This window comes from Eptatretus burgeri, chromosome 11 (assembly GCF_056783735.1).
Source record: "Eptatretus burgeri isolate ZD-2024b chromosome 11, Ebu_testis_v1, whole genome shotgun sequence".
Lineage (NCBI taxonomy): Eukaryota > Metazoa > Chordata > Myxini > Myxiniformes > Myxinidae > Eptatretus > Eptatretus burgeri.
Window position 1 is genome coordinate 53,256,827 of NC_140971.1, and position 16,052 is coordinate 53,272,878.

General features: G+C 40.5%; 2 long non-coding RNA genes across 5 annotated transcripts in view; one reads left to right on the forward strand and one right to left on the reverse strand.

The window, feature by feature from the left end:
- Nucleotides 1-16,052, forward strand: part of LOC147017086 (uncharacterized) — a 152,131-nt gene that overhangs the window by 41,046 nt on the left and 95,033 nt on the right. For 2 of the 3 annotated variants that reach the window (XR_015049330.1, XR_015049332.1), the window contains 2 exons: nucleotides 3,782-3,823; nucleotides 3,969-4,075. This is a non-coding gene — a long non-coding RNA (uncharacterized LOC147017086). Of the gene's footprint in view, nucleotides 1-3,781; nucleotides 3,824-3,968; nucleotides 4,076-14,056; nucleotides 14,372-16,052 lie in introns of those variants that run through there. The other variant, XR_015049331.1, reaches the window with a different exon arrangement.
- The window catches only part of LOC147017088 (uncharacterized), a 39,346-nt gene that overhangs the window by 22,526 nt on the left and 768 nt on the right, over nucleotides 1-16,052 (reverse strand). The gene's annotated exons all lie outside the window — the stretch shown is intronic.

Consider the following 16,052-nt stretch of genomic DNA (forward strand, 5'->3'; position numbering starts at 1 on the left):
GTACCAAATATTAAGTTCTGTTTTTCTCATGTATCAAATACTTATTTCATGCAATAAAATGCAAATTAATTATTTAAAAATCATACAATGTGATTTTCAGGATTTTTGTTTAAGATTCCGTCTTTCACAGTTGAAGTGTACCTATGATGAAAACGACAGACCTCTACGTGCTTTGTAAGTGGGAAAACCTGCAAAATCGGCAGTGTATCAAATACTTGTTCTCCCCACTGTATATATATATATAGATAGATATATATATATATATATATATATATATATATATATATATATATATATATATATATATATATATATATATATATATATATACATATATATATATATATATATATATATATATATATACATATATATATATATATGTGTGTGTGTGTGTGTGTGTGTGTGTGTGTTTGTGTGTGTGTGTGTGTGTGTGTGTGTGTGTGTGTTTGTGTGTGTGTGTGTGTGTGTGTGTGTGTGTGTGTGTGTGTGTGTGTGTGTGTGTGTGTGTGTGTGTCTCGGTTCCTTCCACAAAGCTCGGAACAAATGTGTGTCTACTCTCAGGAGAGCCAGGAAACAACACCTTTCTCATCTCAAGTCTGAACTCTCAAACCTGTATCCCTCCTCCAAATCCTGGTGACATCTAGTAAGTCTTTTTCTGGTGTATGTTCCCCCTCCATCCCTTCCCTTACCTCAAATGGCCGCAAGGCTGACACTGCATGCAACAAGGCTGAATGCCTAAACTCTGTGTTTGCTTCAAAATCTTGTGTCCCAAACCCATCGCTTTCTGTACCCACCTTACCCAGTCACACCCAGCTGTTCCTGGACTCTGTCTTTTTCTGTTGACAATTGGAGATTTTGCTGTCAATCCTCGACTCCGATTCTGCAACCGGTCAATAATATGACACATCAGCCCATGTGTCCTTAAAACCTGCTCTGCTGCTCTTGCTCACCCTCTCTCTGTTCTATTCAACCTCTCATTTGCTCAAGGTCATCTGCCATATGCTTGTCAATCAGAAAGCATTACCACTCTGCATAAAAGGTGCAAAAACAGATCCCTGCAACTACAACTGCAAGACCAATCAGCGTTCTCCCAATCAGCAACTTATGGAATCCATCATCGCTTCCAACATTAAATAGTTCCTCTTCTCCAATGGACTGATTTCTGATCATCAATTCGGATTCAGACCAGGTCACTCAACCCTGGTCTTGTTGCTCCTGCTTTCCCAACAATGGATGGAGGTCCTCTATGCCAGACAACAGTTCAGAGCCATCTGCCGAGACATCACGTGCTTTCGACACGGTCTGGCACCCTGCCCTGCTCACCAAATGCTCTTCCTGTGGTATCCAAGGCCATCTCCACTCATGGCTCATAGACTTCCTCTCCTGTCACAGTCAACGCGTGGCCCTAAATGGAGTTCTCTCATCGCGTCTTCCTGTCCAGGCTGGAGTTCCTCAGGGCAGTGTTCTGGGCCCTGTGCTTTTTCTGGTTTTCCTCAATGATCTCTCCGACTATCTGGAAAATCCTCTTTGTCTCTTTGCTGATGACTCCACCCTCTGCCTTGCCATCTATAATCCCTCACACCAGCAAACGGCAGCCTCTTCACTCTCTGCAAATATGGATAAAATCACAAGCTGGTCCAACACTTGGAACATGTCTTTCATTCCTGACAAATCTCACAGTCTCACTATGTCTCTCTGAAATGACCATCTGGACCCCTCCTCCCCCCCAACCCCAATCTACGTTCGCAATAATCCTTTTGAAGAATTCCTCTCATGCAAGCTTTTGGGCCTCACTATCTGCCATGATCTTTCCTGGGAAAGCCAAGTTTCAAAATTGGCCTCTAAAGCCAGTTTCACATTGGGCATCCTCCATCATGCAAAGTCCCAAGGAGACTGCTTTGTACAGTCTCTGTTAGCTTGGCACTCGTGAGCTCCTGACCACATATAAAGCTTTCGCCCACAGTCTGATGGAGAACTGCTCTCCCCTCTGGGCTGGTGCTCCCACCTCTCACCTTTCTCAGCTTCACGCTGTGGAAAGCATTTAGGATCATTGGTATCTCCAGTGATGAGGCTGAGTCATTGTGTCTCTCACTCTCTCACCGCAGGTAAGTCGGTGGTCTCTCTGTCTTCTACTGTATCCTCTCCAACCTCGCCACCCCCCCCCCCGGCTCTGTCTGGGATCTGTCCCCCCTATATTTCTGCAGGGTGCTCAAAGTATGCGAAAAACCTCTTTCTGATCAAACTGCTAAAATCAGGAATCACTGCTCATCTTCATCTTTCATTCCTCTTTTTTCCCACCTTTGGAATAAACTCCCATACTCTCTTCAATCCCACTCTTTGCCCCAGGTCTTCAAAACAGCTGTTCACCACCATCTCTTGTCTTCCCCCATCCAAAACCATGATCTTTTCTACCCCCATTAATCCACCCCAAACCCACCTTCTTCAAATTCCCTGCTTTCTTTGCTGAAAGTCCCTGTGGTGTCCATGTACCCCCATATATCCTGCCTCATCCCTCTCCCGTCCGCAGATCTCATAATGTCTCTGTTCACCACTATTTTGTGCTTCCCTCTTCCGTCCCTCTTGTCTCCTGCTCCCCTTGTTATATGTTGTGTGTATTAGCTCTCATATGAGCCTTGACATTGTATATTAAAAAAGGGGTCTTTGGGGTATCTTAGGTTTTTGGGTCCATTGGGTCTTCAGGGTCTTTTCAGTCTTTTGAGTCTTATGGGATCTTTGGGGTATTTTGGTCCTCATGGTCTTGGGGTCTTTTGGGTCCTCGTGGTATTTTGAATCATTGGGGTCTTTGTGGTCTTTCAGTGTCTTCAGCGTCTTTTGGGTCTTTGGGGTCTTTTGTGTATTTGGGGTCTTTGGGGTGTTTTGTCTTTGTGGTCCATTGGGTCTTTGGGGTCCATTGAGTTTTTTGAGTCCTCACGGTCATTTAGGTGCTTGGGGTTATTTGGGTCTTTTGGGTCCTCAGGTGGGAGGGTCCTTTGGGTCCTGTGAGTACTTTAGGTTCGGTATTTCAGTTAACAATTGTGGGTGATATCAGGTCAGCTGTCCAACCAATGGGTGAAGTGTGGATACACTTACATACGTACATACATTCATACATATATATTCACATACAATTGCTCGAATATATATATATATATATATATATATATATATATATATATATATATATATATATATATATATATATATATATATATATATATATATATATATATATATTACTTGAAGCTGTTGAATAATCTTGATAAATACTTCTGAGTGGAGGAAATTGTGTAAACTTTGCAGCAACATGTGCAAATTAATACTTGAGGATGGCAAGGAGCAATTTGTAAACTATGTCTGTAACTCTATTTCTACCCAGTGGTTTTGATCTACATAATTCTAGTGCCGAGAAAATAACAGCATAAATCAAAGCAAGTCGTCTGTGCGTCCTCTTTTTTAATGGAACACATGGTCATTATTTCTCCTCTTGACAAGACAAAGTTTTTGCCAATTCGGCATCTTGTTAACTAAAGTTTTAATGACAATTACACCTTGCTGACTCTACAGAAATATTTATGCCGTTATCTCCATACCAGCCATTAATATTAAGAAGGTGAAGTATGTTGAAAATACCAATAATAGTCTTTGGGTATCTGAATCTACCGGACTAAATAATGTTCTTGCTGTTGTGTTTTAAAAAGTTTTTCCAGTAATATATTCTATCCTGTCAAGCCTCCTCCACGTCAACAAGTTTTAATTGTTATTTCTCTCCATCGTACAGGAAGCTTGCTTGCTTCTGTGCTGCATGCATACAACAAAATAGGTGAGACAACTGACCCTGGCAAATTTTATGCTGTTAGTTTGCTTTATATAAAAGTGTTTTGAAATTTTTATCAGTGAAAACTCGGAAATATTTACATATTTACGAGTTAATGCTCTTTTGTAACTGACTTCCATTGTGGTTTCAGGCACTTTCCATGAACAACTGATCTCAAGGCTCTGATGGCCGACCACTCCTGCAACGATTTGGACTGGCCTGGAAAGGCAAAGGTTGTTGCGCTTGATCTCTCTCAAGGTACATTACAAAGATTGGCATCGAGATTTCTTGCACAAGCTGAGGCCCTGTGCTGTTTGTGGTCATGTGCCTGCCTTCTTTGATTGCATCTTTTCTTTCTGAAAGTAATTTAATTCTTATGTGTGAAGAGTAATCACCTCCAACACACATAATTAATTCTGAAGGGTGTTCCACATGATTTGATGTTAGACCCACTTTGTTACTTTTGTACATCAATTATATCCCTGTTCAATGCTCTCTCCCTTCTCGATACATGCTAAGGAGAACTCTGTTTGTTACTTACAAAAACAATTCCCTTGCTTATGCTTCAGTCACATTTGGCTCGGCGGCCGTCGGGTCTAAAAAATCTACGGCCACGAGCAATTATAGGGCGGCTGCAGTATTTCCACGGTCACACAATGTAACAGTCACATGTTTTTTTTCTTGTTTTTTTTCGGGGAGCCGCACGGTGCATTTAGAAGTTGTGGAGACTGAAAACGTGGGGGTGCCATACGGTCTTTGATTTGATGTCGCACGGTGACCTTAGGGCGTCCCTGCGGTGGCCATATAATTTTTAAGGCAGACGCAAGGTAGCCTCAAGGTGCCCGCAAGGCGACCGCAGGGGGGCCCTAAGGCGAACGTGGAAATAGTGCGGCCGCCGTAATTTTTTGGGGGTTGGCAAAATTCATTTTTCATTGATAAGAGCCTACGGAAAACGCACAAATAACGCAAGCCCACCGTACGCCCTACGTACGGTCGACGTGGAACACATCTACGTCATGGCTACGGCTTGTCAAATTGCTACGGCCAACCTAGAAATGAAAAAAGTTATAACTCCGCGCTTTATTTCCATGGAGACCCCTACGGCCTGTAAAACATAGCCATATGGCATAGGGCCACCCTGAGGCCACCTCAGAAACTCTGTGGCTGCTGCACGTTTCTGTCAATTTAGGGGGGGGTACGGCCGCCGTATCCTAGCCGTAGAGCAAATGTGATTCATGCTTTAGTCTCACGTTTTAAGAGGTATCAGATTTAATGGTGACCTGGAGGCTTTTGTCGTCTTCTTTTTCGTGTTCTTTTTCTTAATCTCCGTTATCCTCTTTTACTTCTTCTTCTTCTTCTTCTTCTTCTTCTTCTTCTTCTTCTTCTTCTTCTTCTTCTTCTTCTTCTTCTTCTTCTTCTTCTTCTTCTTCTTCTTCTTCTTCTTCTTCTTCTTCTTTCACATGCAGCACATGGTTGTGGGTGGCATCGTTTGTTGTTGGTGAAGCTGTGTCACTCATGCAGTGCCTCCTGTAGCTTAGAGGTGGAATTTGGAATTTGGCCTGGGTGCTGGTGATATCCCACCTACTCTTTGCGAAGGACACCATGTTCAATGTCTACCACAACTAAAGGCCCGGTCACACCTTGACGTTTTAGCCAACGTATGCCGATTTTTGATTTTTTTTTCTAAAACGCTGGCACACGTTGAATACGTTATGGGTAAGTTTTGATAACATTGAGAGCACGCTGAAAAACACTGCCATACGTCGTTGTACGTTGGCTTTAAACGTTGTACTTTTTGGTTGTCCTCAAATTTTTTCATGCTTGAAATTTCACGACGTATGCCGGCGTATGGCTCACACGATCCGCTACACTGGCCACAAGTTGTATGCACGGTCTGCGATCGTTGACAGACGTCAACACATGCTACTTGTAAGTTAATCATAAGTTGAGACACGCTGAGGTAATGTTTAGCGTACCCGAAACTTATTTCGAACCTATGATTAACGTGTTGTTGGCACGTTACGCGATCGTTGCCACACATCGACAGACGTTACTTTTAAGTTACTCATAGGCTGAAAGACGTCAGTATAATGGATCGTCCTTGCGTCAGCGTCCACGGCCACGGCCAGGACACTTATTTGCAGCATTCTTCAAACTTTTCTTCGGCATGACGAGGATGTTCACACTTCGATGTCGAGCTTGGCTATGATTGCAATTGGCCATCGGCAGTGTCTATTTAAAATAGTCGAGTTTGAGCGTTTTAACACGTTCAGAAGAAACGCTTCAAATTTCCAAACCCCAGCGTCAAAAAACAAAGGCGAGTGACAGCAATTTAAATCGTTCATTGTAAACAATGAAAATAGCTGAGTGGTACCGTTTAAAAGTCGTTGAGTGTAAAAAAAATCCAATTGTTGAGCGCAAGCGTCTACTTTCAATAGTGGAGATGCAGCCATTTAAATCGTTGAGTGGCAGCCTATGAATAGCAAACCCTACGTCACCGGCAAAGATAAAGTGCCGCACGTTATGGATAAGTTAGGCTATCGTTGGGCATCGTTTGTGAACGCCGGCTTCACGATAATTATTCATTGGTTTACCGTATCTATAAGTAATCAAAGCGCTCTATGCACATTATTAGTTCATTGTGCATTTGTCCAACCTGTTATGAATAGACCTAAATCGTAAAAACAAGCTATAGCTCATTGTTGAAAAAGCCCCATAAAAAATTAGCCGCGAAGAACTTCGAACAATGGTGAAAAGATGTCTCCTACCCGTGGACACGCGGACGCAAGGACGATCCATCATAACCCCCACCCTCCCCCTCACACTCACCTACTACTGCCAACTTGAACAAACTACGACTAATACTAATACTAATACTAATACTGATACTGATACTGATACTGTTACTGCTGACATGGACATCGACTCAAAAAGGACTCGAAAACACTGTTGGGTTCCCCTTTTATGAGCAGCATTTTTATATACCAATTCCCAAAACCGCTGGGAACACGTCTTTATAAGGCAGTTGTAAGCTAGAAACACGTTCATTTTTTTTTTTTTGTCGACCGGAAGACGTCATTGGAATACGTCTACATACGTCGATGTGTGTTGTGACTACGTAAAGAATTGGTTCAAAGCACGTCAAACATAAGTTAGAAATAAGTTTCGCGTAAAAAAGACATTACCGCGACGTGTTTCGACTTATGAGTAGATTATAAGTAGCGTTTGTGGACGTGTGTAAGCGTCCACATATCGTGTGTAAAACTTATCCCCATCGCATGCGGAACGTGTGTCATACGCCGAGTACGTCGTAAAATTTTGAACATGTTTAAAATTTCTTGACGTACTCTACTTACTACGACGTATGATAGCGTACTTTAGCGTTGTACTCACGTATACCAAACTTACTCATACCGTATTTGACGTGCCCCAACGTTTTAGACACATTTTTCTTAGGTCGGCATATGCTGGCAAGATCGCCAAGGTGTGACCGCGATGTTGACACTTCCATTTCTACGGCAGTTATGATTCGAATCGTTGTGCGTCAGCCTTTTAATAGGCTACGTCACGACATCGTCGGCGATGCGTGCAACGCGCTATGCCTAAGTTAGACTATCGTTGGGCATCGGTTGTGTAGGCCGACAACAGGTTCAGCATTCGTTGGTATAAGTTATCTATAACACAACGAAACGTTCTGTGTCCATTACCAATGCATTATACATAAGACCAAGTCGCTATGAATACGTCCGAATCTTTAAAAAAACATTAAAAGTTCAACGTAAGCCAGCGTTTTACATACATTTTAATACGTTGCCATCGCTGGCTAAAACGTCAAGGTGTGACCGGGCCTTAATGCTGGCAGACAGGACACCCAGATTAAATGTACATCTTTCAATGGTGAAGAATCATTAAATAATTCTCATATCCATTAAATAATTCTGGTCACACACCCAACCTGTCCACTAAGTTTCATCCGAATCCGTCCACAACTTTTCAAGATATCCTGCTATATATAGTTTTTAGCCCTATCTTTCAATGGTGAATAATCACTTAAAAAATTCTCATAGTCGGATCCGGATACAGATCGTCACTAAAATCTAATCAGTTCGTCCTTGTCACACACCCAAGCTGTTCACAAAATTTAATCTGCATCCGTCCACACCTTTTTTGAGATATCCTGCACAAAGACATACAGACAGAGAGGGGGTGAAAACAAAACCTCCTTCACCTTCAGTGGTGGAGGTAGTATTATCTTGCAAATGATTTTTTAAATTTTACAATTACCATTACAATACAGCACATGCAAATATTATAATACTTAATTCCCAAATAGTAATTTCTGCAATGACGTCAAAGGTAATTATTTTCTGGTGAAAGAGTTCTCTTGTGAAGTTGTGTGTGATCGGGGATTCCAAAAAGACACGATAACTGTGCAATGAATGTTATTTAGTTTGGAAATACAGCTGGAATAAAATATACAACCTATTGTTTCTAAATATGCCAACATTCCATTGATATCTGTTTTGTTTGATATTCTCCAAGAAATGTTCCAACAAAGTAACACAATCTGTTAGTCCACCGCACACCTTGGATGTCATGCCATCTGCCTGGCATGTTGGCAGCCTTCGGACGCTGCGAGCAATCTTCCCAAGTCACCTCATGGCGTGGGATGACCAGATGGGACTGAATTCATAGAACCGTCCATATTCAGCGAAAAGAGTGCCCAAGCACCCAAGCACTGGCCTTTCATCTGCTGAGGAAGATAGGATGGATTGTGTCCCATGTGATTTTAATCACACTCTCAGTGTGTCATTTCCAGATGGTCAACCAATCATAGGGAGGTCAGCTTTGCAAATCAACCTCAGATCCTTGGATTGAGAAAGTACTATCATCGCTTTCCCGCCTCATCCTCCTCAAACACAACCTCCTTTCACTTTGCTTGATTGCTTCTGGCTTCATAGCAGAGTGCAATCACGATGACATCATAATTATTCGCTTGAATCATAAACATCTAATCGTTCTGCGAACCTATTATGTATTCTCAAAGTGTGCACATTCATGTTATTTTTAAAAGCAGCCACCCTAAGCTGATATCGGAAACACCGATGGGATTAGGATGAAGAGGGTTTTCTGAAATGTGGGGATGCAGTGTAAATGCACTTATAACAACTGTCAGTGTAACCATTGTGCCATTCCAAATTGGTTACCTGCCAAGGAATTACCAGTGTTGATGATTGGAAAGGGAAATGACACAGGGAAAGAAATCTCTGCCAGTTTACTGATATCAAGTTGCACGGTTCTCTTGTGACCAGTGAACCGATTTATCAGTCCTGTAATTCTCATTTATTTTTTTTAAACATCATTATTTGCTCGTCCCTTCGGCCTATAACAAAAGCTAACATTGAAATAATTTTCTTTACACGACATGTAATCTGTAATTCATTCGAAAATCTCATTCTCAAGAAATGTTGAGTTCTATCATCCTGATGTTTGGGGTTATATTATTGCCTCCAGCAATGGCTACGATTTTTAAATTTCCACTGGTGTGCAAAGTTTGGTTTAAGATAGGAAAGATCAGAGGTTGGGGAAAGTTCAGAATACAATGTGAGTCATAGGAAGAATCTTCAACTTTATTTAATTTCCAGCAGAGGTACCTGCACCTTGTGCAGAATGAATTTAGAGTTTAGACAAAGAGAGCCAGATACTATGTATAATTCAAATTAATCAATCAAATGTAATCTAGCAAGCAATACTATAATAATAATGTAACAATTAATACAATAAGGCAATATTACACAATAATGATGACTGGAACTACCTTTGGATAGACAACATTTGGGTCTGGTTGTTGGGTGCCAGAATTGAGAGCTTGGTGATTACAGATAAGATGATTTGTAAAACTGCCTACCACAAGGTGGCACTGTACAATACACATTTACATTGACAGAATTGGAGTCTTCCCCGCACAAAGAACTCCCTACCCTGTAGGTTTGAAATGTTTTCTTGCATATGCATTTGCCAAGAGGATTCTAACAGTATGCAATACTAGTCAGGGTACCCGGTGTTGCCTGGTCTATTTTTTGTGGGGGCCTAAAACACTTCCCAACACCCATCAAGGAATGGGGTAGGGAATCATTTCATATGACCTTTCACATAGCTATAATGGCTTATATATGCACCGTAGAAAGATTTTCAAATGACCCGTCATGGTCACCTGTCCAACTCACAATCCCATGAGATTTGTGAAAACCATGTGGAATTGCAACTGTCAAATGACCATGAGACCTGACACCAAGAGGTCAAAAAATCAACTTCACACTTAGAATCACCATCACTTGCCCTGGTACATTTCATGTATATATATATATATATATATATATATATATATATATATATATATATATATATATATATATATATATATATATATATATATATATATATATATATATATATATATTGTATTTTGTTGTATATATTCATTCCAATCAGGAAACTTATTGTTTTTAGGGATGTCACAAAGGACACAAACGACAGGCACAAATAACTCATCTAATGCGTTAAATTAGGTGGTGTAAAAGACAGTGCATGATTGGCGGTAAACTTTTGATTCATTGGTTTGTTTTTGTTTTATTTCTACAGCATTTAAAACTATAATTCTATTTCAATTGAATTATATGTTTGACGATTGGAGAGCACAAATCGCCTTGTATGTACTTCCAGAAACCTTCAGTTTTGGAGTACTTTGACAAAATTTTATGCTGTCTCAACCAATAAAATTTGCCACGCACTCTGAAGGTGGAGTAACAGTGAGATTCAGACAGAAATGGTGGCTCCTCGTGATGCAACCACAGAGCTAACTTCGTAGAAAAGATGTTTGCTTCAGTGCATCTTTTTCTTAGATGGTTCCAAAATCGTCAGTTTCACAAACTAGACTAATATACAGGTAGTGGGCAAAAAATGGAAACACCAATGTAAAGTCTCTTAATAGGTCATTGGGCCACCGAGTGCTCGGCCTGTATATGCTGTGGCATAGAGTCCACCAGTGTCTGGAATTCTGCAGGAGGAATACAGCACCATTCTTTAACGAGAAAATCAATCAACTCCCACCTGTTTGATGAAGTTGGAAAACTCTGTCTCAGGCGTCTTTCTCGAATTTCCCATAAGTTCTCGATTGGGTTCAGATCTGATGACTGAGATGGCCATGGCATATTGATAACATCAGTGTTATGCTCATCAAACCATTGGGTGACCACATGTGCTCTGTGGGGCATTTTTATCCTGGAAGATACCACTCCTAGCTGGAAAGAAATGCTGCATCATGGGGTTAAGATGATTGCTCAGTACCATAAAGTAGCGATTGGTCTTGAACTTGCCTTCTAAGGGAATGACTGCACCAAAATCATGCCAGGAAAAATGTACCCCACAACATTACAGAACCAACAGAACCCTTCACTGTTTGAACCAAGCACTCAGAGTTATTGAGTTATTTAGGTTGGTGCCGCACGTGCACTTACCCCTCTTTTGAGAACATGGTGAAGGATGATTCAACTGACCATATCACATTTCTCCACTGCTCGGTAGTCCATTGCCTTGCTCTTTGCACCACTGAACTCGCAAGCATGCATTGCCAGGTGTATTGAGTGGTTTGTGCACTGCAACCCTACTATGGTATTCCACTCTGTGAAGTTTTCAGCGGACCGTTTTTGAAGAAGCTGGCTACTCACGCCGCAGATTGAAATTTACAGTCAAATTATCTGCAGCTGCTTGCCTGCTTTGCCTTGCACTTCAAATTAATGCATGGATATCACGTACCTTGCTTATGCACTTCTACCCATTGTTTCCCTTTGCTGATGATGTCTTTCCCTCGGAATTCCATGCCGACATCACCTTAGACACTGTTGCTCATGAAACATCAGCAAGTTGAGCTGTCTTCTTTGTTGAAGCTCTTTGCAAACGTGCCCTCACAATCACTCCTCTTTCAAAGTCACTGAGATATCCTCTTGCAGCCATGCTAGCCATAATTATAGGCAACCATTCCTGTTCAGCATTTTTATACATGACTCTAAGCATGGTTGGGATGTTATTTGCGTCATAAACACATGGGACATACATGTATGGAAGACGTTGCTTTCAATATACTTTATGTCCCTCATTTACACAGGTGTTTCCATTTTTATGTTGACTACCTGTGTATCATATTTGGAAATGCAAATAAGGACTTGAAAAGACCCTTCCCATGTCGTTTTTCTCCAGACTGTGTGGGGTAAGGTTTTCTATGAACTCTCTAGTTTAGAAAGTTTTTATTTGGTCATTACTGTCCAAAGGCTCAGTATTGTTCTTACGTATATCTAACATCTACAGTCTATACAAACCACTACTCGCAGCCAACTCGATGATATGTGCTCCCCTATGCTGGCAATGCACATTAAAACCTAAGCTTACACAAGCGAGAGATGGTCATTCTTCAACGTGAGCTATGCTACTACACACAACTTGTAAAATGTATGACTTACCTCAAATATAGCTGAATTTCATATGGATTCTGCAATCGGAAGGGAAAGTCAGAAGCAGAGCAGATAGAGTAGATTGGAGGGAATGACGGATTTGTAAAATTGCAATGATATGAATGGAATATCACTACCTCAAACTCAAGACTTAAAGTTTTTATTTTTTTTTAACGAGGAAGATGATTGATTACTCCTACAAAAAAAAAAATGGGGCTAATGTCTGCTGTCGATTTTCTGCTCCTTTACAAAAACATTTCTCAAAAAACCAGATGAAACTGTCATCAGGTTTCTATCAGACCTCATGAGAAGTCATATGAGATTTTGAGTTCTGGTAGTAATACGACCTTGGCACTTTGAGTCTGAATATTCATTAAGATACATTGTCGTGTTAGACCAAAATTTTTGCAGGTGTCATTTGATTTTGATTTTTCATGGATGTTACTTTGGAGATTGGCAACAATGCGTGATGTGCCATTGTGTGCACTGTGGATTCCATTTGTACCTTAGCCAAGATTGACAAATGAAGATGGAAGATTGCTTGCTTTGTTTAGTGCCATTTTTATTTTTTGGGAAACTATTGTTTTGGTTTAACTACAATGTATTCATTATTATGGAGCAGTCGTCCTGTTCAATTAAACATCAACAGGTGCACTAAATATCACATTCATTATATCCACAAATACACCTAATGTCATATATATATATATATATATATATATATATATATATATATATATATATATATATATATATATATATATATATATATATATATATACATAAGTATTGCCCAGAATTTGCTCTAGCCTCCTGAAAATCGATCAAAAAATCTATAACTGTTCACATTTACTACCGCACAGATGTGTCAGCTTGCAGGTATACCAAAATGGCATTTAATCCATCACTGATTTTGAGCACCACTCATTCTTATGACCTAAATGTAGTATTATGATTAGAGAATGCCACGATTGCTGACTCTCCACATTTGTTTATTATCCTGTAATGTTCTCCAATGTCCACAAACCATAACGCATTTAATCAACCGCTCTACTTGCTGTGCCCTTAAGGGATTTCCAATGTGACGAGTCTATCCACCTCGCTGTCACAATCCACACACTATATTTCATTGAAGTTGGCCAATGTGATGTACTGAAATTTATCATCAAATGCAATCTATTTTAAATATCAAACATCCTCTGAGAAAATTAAGTATGCATCTAAAATGTTATCTTCATGGACATTACAGAGAAGTTAGCCATTTTAATTAAGAATATTGTAATTGCTTTAAATATTGGCTCCACATCTTGATGCAGGAAGAGAATAAGCTCGAAAATCTGCTCCATGGATTATGATTCATGAATAAGTGCTTGTTATTCTGTAAAGAGTCAGACCCCTGCACTCACTGGGAGTGCCATGAGTGGTGCCAGAATGTGCTGAAATAACATAAATGGTGCTTCAAATGCCTCTCGGGTCAAGCAGAGGTCCAAAATTTGTCCTGCTTCCAACAATCGTTCACGGTGTCATTGTGTTTGAATCACAGCTTGTACAGAGGGCGTTTCATATTTACATATTCATGTTATTTATCCCTTGCTTGTTAATTTATATCTACACATTATATTCTTTTTTTTTCTCCCTCATTAGAAATTTATTGTTATTTTGTTCAAGACCTTTTGTGTCACTTTTGGCCTCACTCAACCTGTTGGATTCCCAACCCATATTTCCCCAACAGGCACCACTGTCTGCTGGACTTGATCATCACAAAAGTTATCTCCAAACTTACTGGTTCTTACTCTGCTCCTTTTGAGATCCTCAGATAGTGTACTCTTCAAAATGTTTATCTACCTGGTGGTCTTCAGGGATCCAGCAAGGTGCGAAGATGCATGGTAGTTTAATCAGGCAGGTTGGTCTGGCCCGCAGTCCACAATCTCTTATGGTGATGATGATCCACTCTCTCCATCTCCAGACATAAAATGCATGGAATTCATTTCTCAACAAACTACACTCTCTTTCTCTCCTCCGTCAGTTCATACCATAACTATTCCAGATATCCTGCCTTGCATCTCGTCCCTGTACATTATACCAGAACAATATGTCTGATTAAACTGTCACGCATCTTGGCAACATCCACCTGTCTGTTTTATGAAAAAAAATTAATGTGGTGATAGAGTTATTTGAAATAAATAATTTTGTCTTCCCCCCTGGATAGCCAACCACACTCAAGGGAACATATTTTCTCTCTATAAAACTTGCAATCATTGTATTTCTGTCCTCAGCCATGCCAGAATTCACCGTCATGACAACCTGAGGTCTGGGCTCACAGGTGTTTCACGATCCAAAAAAATATGTCGTCGTAGTTGCAGTCTTTTTCTGGAACTGCATGCTCCTCATGGGTTCCTTCCATTTTGAAGGATGGAGATTGTTCACGTTAAGTGTACATGCCTTAAGTTGGTTCTTCCAGAAAAGGCAAAGGTCCTGAATCCATTTCTTCCTGCACACATCCAAAACCTCCTTACTGAAAACATCCAACAGCATGTAAACATCCCTCCTGCAAAGGTGGAGAAATTCCTTGCCTCACGAGACTCTTCCATGCTAAGGCTTGCAAGACTCTTCCTGATGATATCAGTGGCCTTACCTGCCAGGTACACTCCTGTTGCTCTGCTATTTTTAATGTAATTTTCCAACATCCAACTGTCTCCTTTATGAAAAATCACCAAAGTACCTGCATTGATAAGAATTGTGCCCAAAACTGAACAACTCTACGATAGACCAACAGCCTTTGGCACTTCCTAAACACTAATAAATTCAGAGACTAACTGGAAGGCCACTCGGTGGAGCACAGACCTCCGACACATAATATAATGCCTGATCCAGGAGAACAAATCAGGCCCAATACATTTTTGAAATTTGTTGTTATCCAGCTCTCAACAGTGAAGAATCACTTTTAAAATTAAATAATTATCGTATCCAGATCCGGATTTGGATCTTCACCAAAACCAACTCAATTCGTCCTTGTGACACATCCAACCTATCCACCATGTTTTGTCCGAATCCGTCCACAATTTTTGAGATATCGTGCTATATATCATTTTTGGCCCTATCTCTCAATGGTGAAGAATCACTGAAAAAATTCTAGCAGTTGGATCTGGATCCGGATGTTCACCAAATTCGAATAAATTCTTCCTTGTTGCACACCCAACCTTTCCACTAAGTTTCAACTGAATCCGTTAACAACTTTTGAGATTTTGTGCTATATATATATATATATATTTGTTTCGACTGATCTCTCAATGGTGAAGAATCACTTTAAAAAATTGTTGTAGTCGATTCCGGATCCGGATCTTCACCAAAATCAAATCATTTCATCCTTGTCACACACCGAACGTGACGACAAAATTTCATTCGGATCTTAACACAACTTTTGGAGATATCCTGTACACAAACAGACAGAAAGGGGTGAAAACATCACCTCCTTCACTTTCGGTGGCAGAGGTAATAGGTACAGGACCTCAGGACTGATCTTTGTTCTAACTATTTGATCTCTAACCATAAGTTTATCTTCCATCCAGGTCATTGCACCTTGGATATGCTGTTTATTACAGCACGTGTGCTGTATACAATTGTACCGAGTTTGAAATGTCCCCGGTGTTGTCTACCACATCTCTGGTGGGTCCGGTGTCTCCCCCCCCCCCTCACGTGCCTCAAGACAGCCAATGACGGCCGTCCGG